Source organism: Eubalaena glacialis, chromosome 5 (assembly GCF_028564815.1).
Source record: "Eubalaena glacialis isolate mEubGla1 chromosome 5, mEubGla1.1.hap2.+ XY, whole genome shotgun sequence".
Taxonomy (NCBI): Eukaryota; Metazoa; Chordata; class Mammalia; order Artiodactyla; family Balaenidae; genus Eubalaena; species Eubalaena glacialis.
The window spans coordinates 124,938,572-124,956,702 of record NC_083720.1 but is presented as its reverse complement, the minus strand read 5'-3'; the positions used below and the strand labels follow the sequence as shown (position 1 = coordinate 124,956,702).

The following is an 18,131-nucleotide window of genomic DNA, read 5'->3' as shown; positions in this document are numbered from 1 at the left end:
TCTCTTTGCTGGGCACTGGAAACACAATCTATCTCTGCTGTCTTTGGGGAGACAAGGATCCAATTGGGAAGACAGAAGAAGCACATACAAACAGCAACCATTAAAATGTTCATTTGGGACTTCCCTGGTGGCGCAGTGGTTAAGAATCCACCTGCCAATGCAGGGGACACGGGTTTGAGCCCTGGTCCGGGAAGATCCCACATGCCACGGAGCAACTAAGCCCGTGCGCCACAACTACTGAGCCTGCGCTCTAGAGCCTGTGAGCCACAACTACTGAAGCCCGAGTGCCTAGAGCCCGTGCTCTGCAACAAGAGAAGCCACCGCAATGAGAAGCCTGTGCACCGCAACGAAAGAGCAGCCCCCTCTCACTGCAACTAGAGAAAGCCCGCGCACAGCAACGAAGACCCAACGCAGCCAAAAATAAATAAATAAATAAATTTATTTAAAAAAAAAACCTCACAGAAATAAAATGCTCCTTTGCTTGGTTAGTTCAAGGGTACGTAGAATAGATGCTCCAGGGCGATTAACCAGGGCTGGGATGCTCACGTGAGAGAGTGTTTCGAACAGCGTCCTGGTGTTGGGCTTGGTAGAAGATAGCACTTAAAAGCACCAAGAACCTGGATGGAATCCCAGTTTGACTGCGTCCTAGGGTCATGACCTTGCAGCAAGGTGTATAATTTGAAAAAAAAAATCATAATTTCTTCACCCATGCAATGAAGATGATGGTATCTTCCTGACAGGGCTCTGGTGGGGATTCAAGCAGATAAGGCGTGTGGAACATTTACAGTGCCTGGCACTCGGGAATTGGTCAGTCATATTCCTGACTGCAGCTGCCCACGTGTGGCAAGGTGACCCAGCACAGTGGGAAGGCACATGGCATGTTTGGGGCATGACTGCGGGTTTGGAATAGAGATGAGATTGTAGCTGGGCAGCCCCATGCTGCACTGTTTGGACTTTACCCTACCAGGGAAAGTTTTGGGGCTGGCGAGTCACACACGTTGCGTAGAAATCCCTCTGATGGCAGCATGCATGCAGTCGTTAGGGAAGGGGGAACGGACGCGGGAAAACCAGTTAGGAAACTTTATGAGGAGGAGGAGATTAATTGAGTCCCTTCTTTTATACTAGGAACTGTCCTTACACAGAATCACCTCTTTAATCCTTGCAAAAAAACCCAGATGAAATCCCCATTTCACAGATGAGGAAATGGAGGCTCAGAGACATTAAGTGAGTGAAGTCAGGATCTGTTTCACTGGCCAAGAGAGTCCACTAAGCTGCTTCCCACTCACAGGGTGACAAGGGCCTTGGGCTGGTAGGTGCAGCAAGGGAAACCGAGTGCCACTGTGCTCCTTGGGTGGTAAGATGGTCCGCCCCAGGGAAGGTGGCAAAATCTCTGTTTTTATTTCTATTAGGGAGAAGCCTTCTTCATCCACCTTCTCCTGGAGGGGACTAATCTTTGAAGAACTGGTTTCCAAGGTGGCCCCAGAGCTTCTACCAATACTGGCAAGTTCAGGCCTCACAGTTTGGTATTTTCTGTTTATTCTCCAGAATGGAATGATGGACCCTTGTGACTGAGACCAGAGACCAGCTCCTGTGCGGACACCCAGAGGGGAGCCACTGTGGCCCAGACAACACACACAACTCCTTTCCTAGTTCCTAGAAGGTGATTTCTCTCTGAGATAAGTGCCCTCGCTAGGGCTCAGCCAGCCTTCAAAGGAAGTTTCCAGAATTACCCTGGCACCTAACTGGCAACAGATAACTAGGCCCAAAGGGTGGAGAAGACCCTAGAGATCCTAAGGGTCTGGGGAACAGAATTTATGTTTCCACTAGAAGCCTTGTTTATACTCTGGTTGAAGAAATGGAATGAAATGTACTATATATGCCAAGCATATGTGTATTTTTCCAATTGACCTTAAAACAACAACCAAACAAAGCCAATAATGGTGTTGACCATATGTCAGCTGCTATCCTAATCACTTTACATAGAGCACTTTCTAATTAATCCTCACAACATCCTATGACATGTATGCAACTCATCCCTATTTGATGGATGAGAACATGGGCACACAGCCACTTGGGTGGCAGCCCCAGTCAGTGGGTCTAGGGCGGTGAGACTCCAAAGCCTGTGCTCATTTTACTGCATCAGCTTCTAGAATAATTTCTTTAAGGGGGTTGAGGTTGCTCAGAGGGAAGTAGTACAAATAAAAAGAGCAATAATAAGGACTTCTAGCTTCCAGCAACTTCAACTTTATTTCAATGTCCTTATGTACTTTAGATCCCACAGCATCCTTTCTGGTTTTTTTAACTGACAATCTATAAAAATTACAGTATTCTCCTTAACCCCCACTTGTGTAGTTGTTAGCAATTTTCATAAATAAAGATGCTTCACAGTTAAGATGAAACACTGACAACAGGCATCACCTTGGAAAGCGTGAGACAGCTGGGGTGCTGATTAGCCTGTTTTTGACCCTGACTTGGCCCCCAAGCCTGTGAGCCTGCAGTGGTCCTAACGAACTCCTTCATCTCCTCTCTTTCTCCAGCTCGCTAAACCCCGGAGTAGAGGAAACCTGGCACTTGGCTATAGGCTCTGTTTTGTGGCAAAGAGTATTTGAGGAACCGCCATCTTCCTGCTGGTCCTATTAATAACAAGATCATTCTGACCCAGTGTCTAGAATTATTCCCCTGTGACTGAATACCAGGCTTGGTATCCTGCCCCCAACATTCCAATTCCCTGAGCACACAATCTCCCTACCTGCTAACATCTGCTCACCTCTGCCCTGGTCTTAGCCGGCTGCCTTTTACCGAGACTTTCTCAGACAACGCGCCTAGCCTCAGTGGGTCTAAATTCCTCCTCCAGTCTCCCAGGGCTGGACTGTCCCATCTCCAACCCAGGATTTATTCCTCCCCTGTCCTGGATCCCCACAAGACCTAGAGCCTATTTTTTCAAACAATGGAAGTAATAACGGATGCCCAATTCATAGAAGCAGGGGACCTTTGGGGGATGAGAAAAGATTTACTCAGGCCAACCTTCAACAATCAGAATAGCTCCCAGGGACGTTCGCTGGTGGCGCAGCGGTTAAGAATCCGCCTGCCAATGCAGGGGAGATGGGTTTGAGCCCTGGTCCGGGAAGATCCCACATGCCGCGGAGCAACTAAGCCTGTGTGCCACAACTACTGAGCCTGCGCCCTAGAGCCCGCGAGCCACAACTACTGAAGCCCGCGCACCTAGAGCCTGTGCTCCGCAACAAGAGAAACCACTTCAATGAGAGAAGCCACCTTAATGAGAAGCCCACGCACCGTAACAAGGAATAGCCCTCACTCACTGCAACTAGAGAAAGCCTCACGCAGCAAAGAAGACACAATGCAGTCAAAAATAAATAAATAAATTTATTTAAAAAAAAAGAACAGCTCCCAATGACATAAAAATCAAGGACGAGAACATAATATCACATGGGTGTATGAATCAATTATTGTTGGTCAAAGCAACCACCACAGATGCCAGGGCTAAAAAAGGTATTTGGTCATTTGAGACGTTCCATTGATCACTGATCATTTTACAACTCGACTCATTCATTTCCCATAAATGGAAAAAGAAAACAACTCCCCGCCCCCAAACCTCAGAGATAGAGAAGGAGAAGGGGCAATGTAAATGGCACCCAAGTGTGGGGCACCCAAGTGTGGTCGTTGAAATCCTTTCCATTAACCTTTCCATCTGGTTCTACAAACAGGTAAATCACGATCACAATAAAGCCAAGACCATAAATATCTTTATTCAGTCTGAACTGAGGTCAGAGACCTAAATATGTCCCAAACAGACGATTCATTTACCATTCAATCATTCATTCATCCAGAAACATTTACATAGTGACTTAACACATGACTGGTATTGGGCTGGGTCACGGCAATGTTATGTTGATCTTAATAAACCTTTGGTTTACTGGAGAATAACCAGTCTGGCAACTAATATATGATAGATAACGTTATGATTCTGGCCTAATTATAATTCTTTAGAGTGGTACCATACTATACTTTCTTTTCACTTTTCGACTGTTATTAAAACAATTAAACCCTTATTTTCTGCTAAATGCTGGAATTGTTTGTTTGTTTTCATTTTACTTTGAAAAGGCTCCGATCGATCGTTTTGTCTGAACTGTCAGCACCTTCCCCGGCCCACCCCCTCCCCAACGTGTGTCTCTGATCCCCCCCACTTCCTTCCTTCTCAGATAATTAGATTCTGCCAGTGATTTCTCCTCCCTGGTCACTGAATTATGGCTAATGACTCTTCGGGGTTCTCTCTCCTCATCTCTCATTCCCTCTCTTTCTCCTTCAACCCCCCACCTTGCCTCCCTCTTCTTTATTTCTTTCGACCTCCTTTGGGAGGTGGGTGAGCTTTTTATTTTTCTTAGACTATCAGATTACATTGTATGATGGAAATCATGGTACCTACGCATTAGAGTTCTTTCAAATGACAAAGGCCTTACTGTGTCTCAGTGGTTATGGTATCCTGAATTACAAACTCTAATAACTCCTAGTAATTACCCCTTCTATGCCATGCACTCGCAGCTTCCCTTCTCAAGACCCTGGGTGGCTGGCATAAAGAAAAAGATGTCCATATACTACAATTTGATCATTACAACCTTCTTTAAAGAGTTTACTATAAGAAGGCATCACCAACAGAGCCAGGCTCAAACTAACTGATTCACATCGTTACTTCCCAGTCTTTGACAGCTTCCTTCCAATCTAGACAGGGTCTTAGAATTACTGAAATCAGAAAATATTAATGCATGGGCTCCAGAAAAATGTCAAGTTTAATGATCAAAGTGCTACTTTTTTAACTATACAAGTAGCATTACTTTCTGGAAAGAAAAGTTACTAAAAAAAATATCACAAAAGTAACAAGTGATGGAATATTTGTGAAGTGGCCTGATTGATGCAAACAGGCATGACTAAGAAGGTCATTGCACAGTTTCCAGGGTCAGCTGGCCATTTCTGCTCTACCTTTCCCCCTTACTACCCTCTCAAAAAATGCCCAAGAAAAAGAAACAGGATATAAGCTGACAGAGTTGGTCTGCTACTAGTTTGATAGGCAACTGAAAATACCCTTGTCCAGCTTTAGGTCCCCAAAAACTATGCCACAGACAAGAATGACACAGGATGAGCCATAGTGAGCATCAAGGTCAAGGGGCTATGATGTAGCCCCCAGGGCAGCAACCTAATCAACACCAGTGAGTCAACATCTTTGAAAGGTTCTTTCAAAATTCCCTTCGAATCTGGGAGTGGGAAGCCTTTCTAACTATGCCTCACAATTCAGAAACCACATTATATATATATATATATATATATATTCTTCTGCATAAAACTCCCAAACCTCTACATGGCAAAAGCCCTATCTATATGTTAAGTCAAAAGACAAACTAGGGGGAAAAAAAGATGCAACTCAGGTCACGGACAAAGGGCTCACGTCCCTAAAAGTAGTTCCTAAATGTTGGTAAGAAAAAGAGCAGCCACTCAATAAAAAATGGGCAAAGAACAATAAAAGACAGTTCACAGAAGAGAAAATAGAAATAGCTTGTAAATAGATGAAAAACTGTTCAACATCACTTACAAGAGACATGCAAATTAAAAATACACTGAGACACCATTTTCACTTATCAGAATGGCAAGAATCCAAAGTTTGATAACACATTCTCTTGAACAAGACTGGGAAAACAGGCATTCCTCACACATTGCTTGGGAGAGCGAAACTTGGTAAAACCTCAAGGGCGGGTGATTTGGCAAGATTTATCAAAATTCCAAATGCATGGACCCAATGGCCCTGTAATTTCACTTCTTGGTGCTTGTCCTACAGATGTTTCACCTGGCTAAATGACATGGACAAGATTATTTATTGCAGCATTAGTTTTATAGTAAATGTTTGAAAACAGTATAAATGTATATTAATAGGGAAGCGGCTAAATAAATGATGACATTGATGGAATAATAGGCAGCCGTACAAAAGAAAAAAAAAGAATGGCGACATTCTCTGTCCTGCTACATGAAGATACATGTTCGGTGAAAGAGTCTGGTGGTGCAGGAAACCTTTCTGTACAAAGGGTTGGGGGAAGGGTGGGATAAAGCTAGATTTGGTATTTGCTTGAATGTGCAAAAAGGATCTGGGGAAGATACACAAAAAATGAATACAGTGGTTACCAAGAGAAATGGGACCGAGACATTTTCCACTGTAGACCTTTTAATATCTTTGGATTTTTCAATAATTATTTTTTCATTTTCTAAAAACTGAAGTATAGTAGATTTATAATAATATCTTCGGGGAGTTCCCTGGTGGTCTAGTGGCTAAGGCTCCGTGCTCTCAATGCAGGGAGCCCAGGTTCGATCCCTGGTCAGGGAACTAGATCCCACATGCCGCAACCAAGAGTTGCTATTAAAAAAAAGTTCCCGCATGTCACAACTAAAAGGTCCTGCATGAGGCAACTAAAGATCTCGAATGCCGCAATGAATATCTTGTGTGCCGCAACTAAGAGCCGGCACAGCCAAATAAATAAATAAATATTTTTAAAAAAATCTCTGGATTTTTGAACCATATGAATATATTATTACTCAAAATTTATTTAAATTTTAGAGAGTGTCTTTGTGACTGTGTCAAAGGCAGTTTCTGCTCAGCACATTAATAAATGGATAACCTCAAGAATTAGGGGAGGCCTGAGGGAGAGCTGGTAAGGGTCAGCAATTACAGCCTCTTCTCAAAAGCTTCCCAAATGTTAATTATGGACCTTAAAGTTAGAAACATTCTCACAAACCCCCTCAGTACTACCTTTCCTTAAAATGGTGTGACTTAAACACCGACACACATAAAACCAAGTATAAACTTCTCATGCTCGAAACTCATTCACAATTATAAAACCAAAATACGTTTACAAATCAAATACAGCAAAATTATGAAACCAATAGAAGTCTGAAATAACCACATTAACTCATTGTGAAAGACTGGGTTGTTTTGTTGACACTAACTTGTCGCTTGGAGCAGGAATATTGCACAGGCTGAGTGGAAGTCAGCATACTTAGTTACCTTTTGTTACGCAACGCAGTGACTCTACAGCCATTTTCCTCTATTCAGATTCAGGACACCTTTGTGTAGAGTGCTGTGAAATCATCTGACCTTATTTTGGCCCAATGCATCTTGGGCTGTTCAAGCTGCCTCGGCCACTTTCTCAATGGCTCAAAAACAACTGATATGGAGCCATCACAGTCGTAAATCCAAGGGCTAACTTGATCACTAACACGTGTCAGTCAAAAGGTGGTCATTCCGATAACTCAGAATAACTTGCATTGACTTTTATTCACACTATTAATTATTAACATAATAAAAATGAAACCATCAAATTTTAAAATTCTGGAGAGAACTCAGACTGAGAGTGTACACAGACCTCCAGCAGTTCACAGCTGCAAAATTAGCTACAAAACTAGCTGCAAAACACAGCTGTAATTAGCTAATACATTTGAGGGGCGGTGCCTCTAGTCTCGGCTCCAGTTGAAGACTCTTTGCCTTGGACTTGCTGTTCAAGCCTCTGACGAGTCAGATTCTTTGGCCCCTGAGTCTGCCTTCACCAAAGATTCCTTCTTGGTGTTGCTGCCCACAGCTGTGACGCAGCCCGGCCCCATTCCTGTGCCCACTTTCAGACTCTCAAACCTAAGCCTGGGGCAGTCTCAAACCACCCATATACTGGGATGACAGCGTAGACCATCCATGATGGTATACTCTCCATTTAGCACAAATAACAATTCCCCATGGAGGGCACACACATTTCAATCTGCATTTCAAAGCTTCTCTCATTAGGTCTTAACAAAACCCAAGAAACTAATTCCAGTATTAAACATCTGTGCAGATTCTTGCTGAATCCAGTTTCCCAGGCAAAGGGATGATGTCATACATGTTTGCATCTTCAGTGCCTAACTCATGGTAAGTGCCTACTACCTGTTCAACAGATAAATGAGGGAGGGAGTGAATGGATGAATAAATGAATAAAGTGAGTGATGAATTAGCCAGAAAGTAAAAATAGGGAAAAGGAAAAAAAGAAAAAAGCTCGTCCAACTACTTCATGCTCCTGAAACATCAGCTGGCCTCTTTTTTACATCTCTAACACCCTTCTTTGATTACACAGAAGCAGTAGTACCCTTTTCTAACTGAAATCTTTCTCCATATATGATGTTCTTTAAAAACCAGAGTCTACCGGAAAAATGTAGTAGAGTTGTCTTGGCCATTTATTTTTAAAGCATTTGCAAGTTCAGTGTCGGGAGTCATTCTAACAGTTGGCCTGTCGCCAAGGCTAAAGCTAAAACAAGTACACTCTATGAGACTCAAGTTAAGATAGACTGTAATATGGTAAACACTTTCCACCCAATGTGTATAGTGATAATAAAGGTCACTGGCTACATACCTCAGGCACATTCTTTTGATACCAAGTTCAAGGTCAGCCAGGAACGTTGGCTACAACCCAATACAAGGGGGAAAGGAAACAATTCTCTCATGTTCAAGCAGTTTCTGAGTTACGTGAAGAATTTTTTTATTTGTTTTTACTTTAAATAGTAAGAAGTAACAATGCTCCTAAAGCTTTCAATTAATTTAAGTCAGCTGTGGTAGAAAAGATGGAAATCTACTTCCTTTGATGAGAATGTAGGCATATGTAAGGCAAATAAACAGCAGCATTTAGTGCCATTCTGGGGTCCTGGCATCACTGCTCTGTTCCCCTCTGTATCCTTAATTCTTTCTTTCTTTCTTTCTTTCTTTTTTTTTTTGGCTGCACCGCGTGGCATGTGGGATCTTTGTTCCCCGACCACGACCAGGGAATCGAACCCGTGCCCCCTGCAGTGGAAGCGCTCAGAGTCTTAACCACTGGACCACCAGGGAAGTCCCTCTGTATCCTTAATTCTTACTCTTCCTCCTCTTTGGGTGGTCCCTATGTCACACGGTCCTTATTCACCATAGCTATGGAATTGCCATTAACTGGTTACCCTCTCTCTCAGGTGAAAGTTCAGTTTTCACGTGACTACACAGCAACACCACCTCACTGGACTTCAGAATGTGAAGCTCTCATAAGAGTAAGGATGGTAAAGATGGATATTAGCTAATGAGTTTTTCCTAATATGTTAGAGATATGCATGGTCTGAACAAATCCCTACAGCTTTAATGAGAGGATTCTGATGGTGTGAAGATAAGATTGCATTCAGATTCACCCCCAAAGTTCAGCTTGTCCATCACAACAGCCAAGAGCCCAGTATGGCACCAAGGAGATGATAATTTCAGTTCCATTTAACAGGCTGTTCTCTCCTTCCTCTTGGTTTTCAAAATAGAAATAATGATGCAACAGGGTTTTCTCCCTTGCTGTGTTCCTTAGTGAAAATCTCCTTTGAGCAATTATTTCATTTGGATCTGAGCAAGCACTCTGTTTTGGAGGGATATCAAGACTGACTCATCCAGACATTTTGTTGTGGCCTCTCTGGGGCTAAAAATTTTGGTATTAGTGAGTGGCAGGGATTATGTCTTCCCCCACATGGACTCCTAGTTAGGTAGCAAAAAACTCCACCCACTTGGTGTCTTCGCATAACTTCACAGAGCTTTACCCTTGAGGTTCACTTTCAGTCCAGGATATGACTAGTAAGCCTGCAAGGGTCATCATCAGACCACTCCAGTGATTAACGTCTCTCCTACAGTCTGGTGTGTGCAAGCTGGCCACTCTGAGACCAAGATCACCTAGTCAGGAAAAAGCCCTTCCCTCTAACTGCTGGAACCAGAGGAAATCAGATGTCAGATACCCTGACAAAGAATGGATCTGATGGCACCGAGATAGCAACAAGAAACAGGACACGCATCTGCTTGCACCCCAAGGCCACCGAAACAATGCTAAGCAGCTGAACACCACAAGGAGCGCGTGTGAACGGTGGGTGCGCCCCACCCCAACACGGAGAACCCTGCAGACCGCCCTTCCTACTGCTGGAACAGCCACTGTCCCCCCTGCATACGTTCTGAGCTGCTATTCTAAGCAATCAATCAGGCATTACTTGTCTATCCTCAATGAGCTCAAGTTAAATGATACCAACACCTGCCCTTTATCCAAAGGGGGTCAGCCACATGCTTACTCAGACCATGGGGCCACTTAAACTAGCTTTTGAGGGGGAAATGCAAGGGGGAAAGGGAAGTTGGCTGCAGAGTGCTGAAGCAGGTGCACTCAAGGCAGGCTGCCCTGGGCTCACACACCACCAGCTCAAGCACTTACTGGCTGCGTGTGTGACCTTAGGCTCAGAACCCTCCTCCGCAAAATGAGGATAATGTTAAGTGCTACTTACTGGGGTCATTGTGATGGTCAAATGAGAGTGCCAGACTCTCAGCAAGCGCTCAACTGGTGTTACGTATTGTTATTATTAAGGAAGGTCGCTAACTATTATGAGGAATCTCACTGCCAAAATCCAGAAATTTTCTTCTTTGAAACCACTGAAACGACTGATTCACAAAAGAGTAAATGGTTTGCAAGCTGGTGCCTGGCTTGCGGAAGGAACACCTGGTCTAAAACCCTATGCGATCCCATAGTAAAGCTAAACTAAACATCTGTAGAGCGCTTCAGTGCTCTCAAGATTACTCGCTGATCTTAGCGAAAATCCTGAGTAGGTATTATTTTTCTCGCCTTATACATGTAAACATGAAGTTAGTAGAGTCGGGACTTGAAGCCAGGCCAACTTATTCCAAATCCTCTTCTCTTCCCACTACACTGTGAAGTGAAACTGTTCCTTAACTGGCGCATTGGACCTCAAGGCTGAATCCAGTAAGAAGCAAGAGTACTTTCAGTTTCCACCTCTTCCAGCTAATAGAAACCATCACCCAATACGAATGGAGCCACATGCCATAGGTTGAAACTCCCCACTCTCACTCCTTATAACGATCACCATGACATATTGAGCTCTTGCTAGGTTCCGATGGCTGTTCTCAACACTTTCCAACTCTAAATATAGACAACTCCAATATGTAGGCACCACTTTCATCCTCACCTTACAGATGAGAAGTGTGAGGTAGGGAAACACCATTTGCCCCAAACCACACCAGCTTGGAAGTGACAAGTGGGTTTCAAACTCAAATACGGGCTATTCTAGATCTCTGAGCTGTTCGTGCATTGCATAAAGGTACCTGGATAAGAGAGATGGGTGGGGCTGAAATGCAGCCCCAGCTCTGCCCTGGGGGCTGTCTTCACAGTGGCACAGCTCAGAAGGGATGCATTTTTCCAAGTGCACAGTGCCCTGTGTAGGACCTGCTCAAGTAGTGGCTCCAAAGCCATGCTCTTAACCACAAGTCTACACTCTTAAACACTTGACTGCTGTCCCGAGAGGTAGTACCAGCTGAAAATATAAACTCAAGAGTATTGATAAATGTATGAATAATATATAATACGTAATGGGTTAAAGGGGAATGAGATTTAGAGGGATGGGGTAAACTATACCTTAATCTTCTCTGGCTGACTTCCCTGTCAGACACCTGTCATAGGTCTTGTTTGTAAAGAAAATCAAACATTAACAGTACCTTTGTTCAGTTGCAAATATATTTAAATGTGCAACCACATTCTGCCTTAATGTAAGACATTAATGTAAGATGTCTCAAACACAAGAAGACTTTGAGGAAACCAGAACACCTTTCCCAGTTAGGACATTGTTATCATTTATTCACCCATGTTCTCCTAGTCCTAAACAAACACTGCTCAGTTCTCATCTCACTGAGTGCTTATTTAATTAGCTGAAATGAAATCTGGTCTTGGTCATGTAAAATCAGCCACACACACCATTACCAGTTAAAACTGGTTTCAACATTGAACTCAAGTCTTTCCAGAGTTGTTTATACCACAGGACAGAGGACACAACACTCCACCAAGCCCCAGAATCCCGTTCCTGTTACCAGAAAACCACTTCTCTGTGGAAAGTGTGATTATTTAAATCCGTAGCACTTTGGAGCTAATTTCAAACATGCTGAATGAATATCAGGGAATGAACATCCCTACTGATACAATTCAACTGACAGTATATATTTATAAATTATAACAATATGCATCATGGTGACACCATACAATACAATTGCAATGTAAATATTGGCCTGTGACTAGGTATTTCGATAGGGCATGGACTCGCCAATTTGCCCTGGTCCCCACCACTCCCTATTGTCCCCCTGAGATGGGGCCAAGTGCCAGTTTCCATTTATCACATTGTACTTTAAAAAAAACTACAATCATTGTTCATAGGAATGAAATGTATCTCTATAAACATAAACTACATCTGCATCAAAGCTGGAAAGAAAAAAAGATAGACTGAAAGGGCTAGGAGTTTCATAATATTTGGGAAAAGATAGTTCTTTGTGCAATGAAGAATATTCCTAAATGTTTAATGTTTTAAAGAATTGCCCTTTACAATATAGACCATAGCCCTCTTCCCTCCTTCCTCAATCCCTTCAAAAATAATTATTTGAGTTTTAAATGCCAGGAGTTCTAAAATATCCAGGTACTAATCCCTCCTTTATTTAGCTGGTGTCAGGACCAGACTTGCCCGGGAAAATAAGAAAAAGTTTCCAAAGAAATGTCTTTCAGAGAGAGGTTTTCTAGATCCTTCAGGGGGTGTTAGGGATTGTAGATCTGATACTTCTTAACGCCTGGATCTTTGTTTTCCCTCTTAATTTCAGCACAAAACCCTACTACCTTAAACCAAGCAACATCAAATTCTTTTTACCTCAATTTGCACTCATTTCCATAAAGCCAGATTCCTCTGATTGTACCTGGGCAAAAGGCCCCCCAAGAACAGTTAGGCAGGCTTTCTCTGTTTCCTACTTGGATTATCCTGCAATGAAATCGTAACAAGGTACATGGAATCCAAAGGTACATGAAATCTCAAAGTACTTGGAACTACCTACGCTTATTTTTAACTCTGTGATTGATGTAAAATAAGGTATTAAACTACTTCCAAAGAAATAAGAAATAGTCAGTTTCACCTAGATTTAAAAAACTAAGGACCTGACAATTTACCATCCCAGACAGTTACTGTAACAAAACATTTTTCTTTTCCTTTCTCTTCTCTTCTTTTTCCTTTTCTCTTTCTTCCTCCATCCCTCCCTCCCTCTCTCCTTCCTTTTCTTCTTCTCATTCTTTCCTTCCTTCTTTCAGTGAACATCTGCTCCTTGTGGGTGAGGCCATTTTATTTACACACCATTTTTACTTGGTACATGCTACCACTAAGCCGATAGCTGCCCAGTAGACTTTTGATACTGTCATTGGGTTGTTCCCGGTTTTGCTGGGTAGATGGATGATACTCTGACAAGAGAGGACTTCATTTGGAAACACGGAATCCTAATACAATATTAAACCTGACACTTCTGGCTTTCAAAGGACTTTCAGCATCTCATTTGGCCCTTACGATAAACTTGTGAGGTGGGTAGGGGGAACCATGTCCATTTTCAGTTGAAAACCAGTCTCAAAGAAGTTAAAAACCATGGCATTGCTGGGTCTCCTTCCATTCCAGAAAGTCCTTTAAGATAACAACCACCAGAAATGTTTAAACTCCTTCACCCCAAATATAATTTATAATAAAAGACAATATAGAATTTCTTTTTATCAAACTCTATCTGCCATACATGATCTTAAATAGGAACAGATACCCTCTTTGACATTTACGTTCTATTTGAAGGACATTTCCAAGGCCCTTTCATAGATGATTGTCCCCATTTACAAAGCTTTTTGAAAATACTCTCTCCCATTCTGTGTAGGAATTATGGATCCTGTAAGACAAAGATCTAGTTGGTGAGTAAGAGCAAGGAAAAAATGAATTCATCTAAGGACTTTATAAAATCCCTGTGTTCATCTTTAAAAAACATGGGTTACAAGCACACAGAAGTAGAAATCTGCAAGTGGCCGTTAAAAGCACACATGCTAAAGTTTAGTACAGCTGTAACATCCAATTGCATTCAGTCCTGTGACAAACTGAAACGTCCAAAAAAATATAAAACAAAGGTGCCCTCTGCTAGCCAAAGTTTTTATTGGCACTAAGAAAGGAGAGACAGATCATAATTCATCATAGATATTTCTATCAAGGGTACAACCCAAGCTATTGAAGTTATGAAAAAGTCATGGGGTACACCCCGAAATTGGAATCATATGGACAAGAACAGTGGGGCTCTGAAAAGAACAGCCCATAAATCTATGAATCGTTTCAAAAGCAAAACCACGTGGTGCCTTTATGACAACTCCATGGAATTTGCCACGAGGATGCGGGTTGTCAGAAGAGAGGAATACTGACTTTTCTCAAGGAAACAATGAGGGGGGAGGGGACAGTGGGCGCATAAACAGGTGAGAACAGATTAATAGGTGAAAGTCAGAGGGCATATGGCACCCTCTTCCTAAAGCTCACAGGTTACACCCAAGCAGGGCCCTATTTGAGAGACCAGAGATGGTTCTTTTGCAAAATAGAGAATAGGAAGGAAGAGGAGTTTGCAGTTCCTAGCCTGAGGGTCAATATCCTGACGATCGTTTAATAGGTGGGGTGGAGTGCATGATCTCTAATGATTAGCCATACCATCCTATCAGAACTGCTGAAATTGATTTGATTTGATTTATTTATTTTTTTTGAGGTGTAGCTGATGTACAGTATTATATAAGTTTTAGGTGTACAACATAATGATTCACGAATTTTAAAGGTTATATTTCATTTATGGTTATTATAAAATATTGGCTATATTCCCTGTGTTGTACAATATATCCTTGTAGCTTATTTACTTTATACATAGTAGTTTGTACCTCTTAATTCCCTACCCCTATCTCGTCCTTCCCTCTCCCCACTGCTAACCGCTAGGTTGTTCTCTTTATCTGTATGTTTCTTTTTTGTTATATTCACTAGTTTGTTTTATTTTTTAGATTCTACATTTAAGTGATATCAGACAGTGTTTGTCTTTCTCTGTCTGACTTATTTCACTCAGCATAATACCTTCCAAATCTATCCAGGTTGTCACAAGTGGCAACATTTCATTCTTTTTTATGGCTGAGTAGTATTCCATTGTATATATAAATCACATCCTCTTTATCCATTCATCTGTTGATGGACACTTAGGTTGTGTCCACATCTTGTAAATTATATGATAGCTGAATTTTATAGCACAAAAGGGAAATGCCTACTCACCGTTCTGTATTTGGACCCAATTATTCTCTCCATTCACCTGTAAGGAAGGAGAATTAACAAGGGAGAACCAGGGGATTTAGCTGGCAGAGTTGTGTGCTCTACGTGACAGAGCATCCCAGGGAGGGCTCCCTGATGGAAGCATTTGCAAGGAAGGGAGCAGCTGGGGCAATATCAGTCCTTACACTAAGGCAAGACCCTCCCCTGGCTTATCTAGACCCTGCTCCTTCTCTTCTTCCCCCCTCCACACACACACACACACACACACACACACACACACACACACGTCTAGGGTCTTCCCCACAACGAGAAACTGAGAACTATAGTTGAAGCGTATCAGGATAAGAGTAAGAAAGAACCACTAACACAACATTGTAAATCAACTATACTCCAATAAAAATTAAAAAAAAAAAAGAAAGAAAGAAGCACTAACATTTTTATCATTGTATTCAGGCAGTGATACATTTCTATTGCTTAAACACTATATAGCAAACTGAACATCTTTAACTGGTCAGAAGGCTAACAAAATTACCTGGAAATGGTATAAGACTTTTTACAAGTTATAATAATCCTGCTGCAAGCAATAGCAATGAATTCCTGAAAAATCACTTTGGTAGAAAATTCAGAGTTGAGCAAGGTAAGACTTTAGAGTATTGGCTCTTCATTTTTTTGATTCATAATCCACTTTAAGGACGCAATGAAAGTGGTGGAGCCTCAGCTCCAGAAAAATACACCTTCCTAATGAATTCCCATAAATCTTGTATATAATTTCAGGTCGTTCAAAGACCTGAAATCCCCTTTTCTTCTACCGTATCTTTAAAAGAAAAAAAATAGTTTGGGGAGCCAAACTATTACAACAATCCTATAAAAAACTCAATATTTTTATATAAACAAAGAAAAAAGAAGCAGACACTGAATTCAAAAAAATCTTTATGACATTTGACACAGATTACATTAATAAAAATCAATAGTGTATGTCAAATATACATTTTTCCTCCTTTGGTAGCCGTAATGTTTTTGAGATTGACTTCCCACACAATAAACATGGATATTGGTTTTCTTTGTGCAATATCCACACAAACAGGCCTTTTCCTTCCCTGGTCCTCCATCCAAAGGTTCAATGCTCTCTCAGTTGTATAACTTGGAATGGCTCTATATCATGGTCCCAAAGACAGCTTAACTAGAAGGCTGGATATGGGGAAAGTTTGAAGACCTTTTTTAGGGAAATCCAGATAGAGTTTTCAGGCTTCCTCCCTGGCATACAGTCAGCTAGCTGTAACCATGACAGCCACGAGCCAGTGACACCACACCTGGCTCTGCCTCTTCCCTTCATTTCCACGCTCAAGGTTGCATTTCTAAGACTGGGACTGACTTTGCCTCGGTTTCCTTTGGCTTTCCAAAGGGTGCATTCCAATTTCATCTTCCTCTCTCCTTTTTCTTTATCTCCCTTTTTATCCTTTTTTCTTTCCAAATGCAGGCAAACCTAAGTATAAATCCAAGCTCTGTCTGTTACTAGCAGGGTCTCCTCAAGTAAGAAACTTAACTTTTCCAGCAGGCAGTTTCCTCATCTATAACAGAGGAAAGAATAACTTACCTACAGGGTTGTTATGAAAGTCAAATTAGTGATGTGTGAAAAGTTGTCAGCAGAATGCCTGAACCACAGAAGAATTTCAACAAATGTTAGCTCCTCTGCCTTTATACTCTATGTTAATTGTAAAAATAATAGAAAATATATACAATCAAGCATTAATAAAATAATATGACCACAAAAACGACTTTGAAAATTAGCCTTTAGACCACATAGATTTGAAAATTATTACAAAGATGCTTTTAGAAATAATGTACTTTACATTATTCATTATAGTAATAGATATGCAAATATTATAAAATGCCAATGGAGTAAACAAAAGATTAAAGATTTCTTCTTTAAAAGCTTTAATTAAAGAGTCCAAATGTAAATCTGTTAAGGCCTGCTTACTTTTTTTAGAGATTGCTTTGGTTCCTAGGTTAACACAAAGATTTAAAAAATTCATTTGTACTACTGAAATGTAAAGAGTTTCCTTATTAAGAAATATTAAAGGCAAGGAATCTAGAAAAAACGAAATGAGAAAAACAAGAGTTCACCTTTTCTGTTTAGAGGGTAAACACAGATCAAATCCTTAATGTTCTACTTGACCTTCCCTCTAGCAAATACTTGCCCAGCAAGCCTAGAATAATGGAGCTGGAAGGTGGGCATGCATTTCACAGACCTCACCTCAGGGGCTGGATAGTTATTCACCTCGCCTTTTGCTCCTTGGGCTCAAACAGAAAGTAGAAGACTTGATTCATCCCAATGAGAGTTTCCAATCCAGATCTCCCGTGGAGAGTTAGGAGGATCTTAATGGGTCTCTTGATTGGATCCCACAGTCAAGGAAACCTGGCTCCCTGAAAGCAAGTGTAAATAACCAACAGCACCCTGTGAAATGCCATTTGGAGCAAACCAGAAGCCAGAGGCAATTGCAGAATGACTTGAAAAATGACTGGCTGCCCTCTGAACACATCCCCTGACAGGAAAGGGAAACAAAGCAAAGGGGAAAGTGGGTCAATGATTTCTTTATAAGTTCTCTGGTTTACCTAGCTACTAAATGACGACATTTCTAAATTACAAATTCCTGAATGACTAACCATGCATCTTTACATACAAAAATATATAGAAATATAAGGAAAAGGTGGCCCCTCCCCTTCCTCCCACCCCAGTCCTCTCCCTGGTGGCCCCAGTTTGCCACAGAGTCACTGACGCCAGGAGAGAGGGAGAGAGAGGTCTGTGTTTCCTGGCAGAGCTTTCAAAATGTGCATCCCCAGGAAGGAAGGGAAGGAGGGAGGAAGGTATGAAGGTAGAATGATTTAAAGTTGCTGATCAATCTCCAAAATATACAAGCAGTTCACGCAGCTCAATATCAAAAACACAA

General features: G+C 41.7%; 1 protein-coding gene across 3 annotated transcripts in view; it reads right to left on the bottom strand.

Annotated features, from left to right (window-relative positions):
* TBC1D9 (TBC1 domain family member 9) overlaps positions 1 to 18,131 on the bottom strand; it is a 130,781-nt gene that overhangs the window by 80,203 nt on the left and 32,447 nt on the right. The window lies entirely within an intron of this gene.